Raw genomic sequence first — 3,885 nt, forward strand, 5'->3', positions numbered from 1 at the left:
GAATTTGGGCACGGGAATAAATTTCCCGGACTCACAAAAATGCGCATGTTCCAAGAAAAATGGAGTGGGCATTTTTTAAAGTTTTAAATTCAAACTCATTTGATTTAAAATCAAAGGGTGTGAATAGGAAGTGAGGGTTAGGAAGGTCCAAAAATGTTCGGATTTTTGATGGAGCTCCGGAAAATGACGAAAGAATTTATGGGCAAAGTTTGGAGACCAAGAATTGAGATAATAAAGGCATGGGATATTTGCAAGTGTGTTATGGTTAATTCCAAATAAATGGAATAATTACTATAGCTCTCTAAATATCGAGAGGATATGTTGTAAAGAGAATCACCATGTGAATTCCTCGGTTTAAATGGATCAAAGATCCATACGGTTTATTTAGTTGATTTAAGAAAAGAAATGACATGATGGCATGATGACATGATGCAATGCACATGATGCAAAGATGAATGCAACAGACCAAACAAATCACACAACGAAATCTCGGAAACCCTGGAAGACATCTGAAGCTCCGGTCTTGGGGCATTACATTAGTCCCACTCTATGTCAACATAAAATTAATTTGTAAGAAGATGCTAAACCAGTTCGTGATCATCAACGACGACTGAGTCCTAAAATGAAAGAAGTGGTAAGAAAGGAAATACTAAAGCTCCTTGAGGCAAGTATAATCTATCCCGTTGCTGATAGTCAGTGGGTATGTCCTGTCCATTGTGTCCCTTAGAAGGGAGGTATTACTGTCGTTCCTAACGATAAAGATGAGTTGATTCCTCAAAGAATTATTACATTTTATAGGATGGTAACTGATTTCCGCAAATTTAATAAGGCAACTAAAAAGGATCATTACCCCTTACCCTTTATCGATCAAATGCTAGAAAGACTATCCAAACATACACATTTTGCTTTCTAGATGGACATTCTGGTTTCTCTCAAATACATGTGTCAGCCAAAGATCAATCAAAGACTACTTTTACTTGCCCTTTTGGTACTTTTGCTTATAAACGTATGCCTTTTGGTTTATGTAATGCACCTGCTACCTTTCAAAGATGCATGATGGCTATATTCTCTGACTTTTGTGAAAAGATTTGTGAGATTTTCATTGACGATTTCTCCGTCTATGGATCTTCTTTTGATGATTTCTTGAGCAACCTTGATCGAGTTTTGCAGAGATGTGAAGAAACTAATCTTGTCTTGAATTGGGAAAAGTGCCACTTTATGGTTAATGAAGGTATTGTCTTGGGGCACAAAGTTTTTGAAAGAGGTATTGAGGTTGATAAAGCCAAGGTTGATGCTATTGAGAAGATGCCATGTCCAAAGGACATCAAAGGTATGAGAAGTTTCCTTGGTCATGCCGGATTTTATAGGAGGTTCATTAAGGACTTCTCAAAAATTTCTCGGCCTTTGACTAATTTATTACAAAAAGATATACCATTTGTTTTTGATGATGATTTTGTAGAAGCATCTGAAATACTTAAGAAAGCATTGATCTCTGCACCTATTGTTCAGCCACCTGATTGGAATTTACCCTTTGAAATTATGTGTTATGCCAGTGATTATGCTGTAGGCACTACTAGGGAAAAGCCTAGCAGTAGCACTGGTTTTTGTCCTATCAGTAGCGCAGGTAAGCGCGCTACTGATAAGGCGCTACAGCTAATGCTTAGCAGTAGTGCCTACTGGCACTCGCTACTGCTATATCTACTTAGTAGTAGCGCTTTCCAAGTCAATCGCTACTACTAATTATTAGTAGCGCTTTCGAAAACAACCGTTACTACTATTATTCCCTATTCCATTTGTTTTGAATTTTAGGTCGTATTCATATACCTGTATACAATTTTTCATATAGTAGCAATTTAGAGATTGTTTTTACATCGTAATGAGTTATTAAATCACTAGGTGAAAGAACCTTGGATTAATTTCAAGTGCATGGATCCAAAGTAACCAATGGTCACTTTGGATCCATCCATTTGAAACTAACCGGCGGTTCTTTCACCCAATGACATAATAACTTCTCATCATCATCATAATATCATTAACAACTTATCATCATAATATATCATTGTCATATAACTCCTCATAATCATCATTTTCGTCCATGATGGGACATCATATAACAACTTTGTCACTAGTTATAATAACAACTCGTCCTCATCATCATCATAGTACTCATAGTCACTACTCCTACTCAGCATCACCATCAAGTCTAAGACATTGTAGTCATATATAATCAACACTAACTAATTGTTCTTAATACTTAGGACCTGCTCCTCTCTCCTAGCTAAAATACCATAAACAGATAAACCGGTCCTTCACCATAATGAAGAATGGACATAAACCTATCTCCAACTTGTGGCTTGCGCACATTCATTTTGTCTCCAATTATTTGCGTGTGCGCATTCATCACTTTGCTCCATTCTTTGATTTTGAGCCTTCCATCGTTTGAAGAAATCGAGTATGTAGTATGGTAAGCCTCCGAAGGAGTTGGTCGTAAGCTAACCATATGCATATCACCTTCAGTAAATAGCATGTCAGGCACAACCTGCTTCGGGAGCCTCTGTTCAAAATAGAAATAGTAACATATATAGTTAGCAATGGTTTACTTAAGAATAATGTATGCAATGAAGTTACCATCATTAACAAAATCTTACCAAGTTTTTAGCAATGAAGTTATCATCAAGCAATGTATGGACTAGTGGCACATATCTAGTATAATTTTGGCTGATAGAGTGACTGGTTTTGAAGGCCTCAACATCTTCTATGAATGAGACAAGATAACCTTTCTCCTCACAATTAAGCTTGGAGTCATAGTTGTAGTATGTGTTGTCTACTACCTTCCGAGTATTACTTGAACATAAGAAATAAGATGAAAATTATAAATAAATAAGTTTAGTATGGACGAACACCAAATATTTTTTAATTAACAACATAAATTACTAAAATTAACAAATTAGTTTGACAAACTCGCATCTAGGAAAAACTGGAAGCATATCCACATCCACCCAGATGTCGATATTATCATCATCATCATAATCTTCGGGATGAATATCAAATCTTATTCGCATTACCTCCTCAAATCCATATGCCTTGAAGAGAGCTTCCCAATTAGAGCAACCGAAATGGGAGTGATCGACCGCATTGTAGAACTTAACCAGGTACTCAAAACCATGTTTAGTTCTTAAGTGAGCCCTCCTTGTCTCCACATTCTCAAAGTCATCTAAACCAAAACCAAGCTTCTCCAGTACATATGTTCTAGCATGGCACGGGATGTACTAATCGAATTGAAAAAAATCCATAAATTACAGGTTGAACAAAAGAAGCACAAGTGATGATATTAATTACGATGAAATGCTTGTCGTTGCAAAGCGTACAAACATCGAAGGTCTCTTCCAGCTTCACGGTGAAAAACCTATCATTTTGCAGGTGAGGAAACCTGTCGCACACACCCCGGTCATCATAGCAGTACCCGCACTCTGGGATCCCATCGTCATCAGACATCTCGTGTGTCCAAAATTCAGAGATTATAACTCGACAACAAAACCCAAAAAATCCGGCATGACCTTTGCTAAAAAAGGACACATCAAGCACCTGAAATTTGCCGGAACGGAAATTAATCAACACTTCGGCAAAACATAGGCCACTTATCGATGGTCATTGCATTTCAATGGTTCAAAATATGAAAAAAATATTCGAAAATATCTTATATATAATACTAACACTAATTAAACTAGTTTTATTAACTACTTACTAAATAAACTACTTTTATTAACTCCTTACTAAATAAACTAGTTCTACTAAGCACTTACTAAATAAATTAGGTCCATTAAGCACTTAATATAAATAAGCTAGTTATATTAATCACTTGCTAAATAAACTAGTTACCTACGA

Source organism: Triticum dicoccoides, chromosome 3A, assembly GCF_002162155.2.
Source record: "Triticum dicoccoides isolate Atlit2015 ecotype Zavitan chromosome 3A, WEW_v2.0, whole genome shotgun sequence".
Lineage (NCBI taxonomy): Eukaryota > Viridiplantae > Streptophyta > Magnoliopsida > Poales > Poaceae > Triticum > Triticum dicoccoides.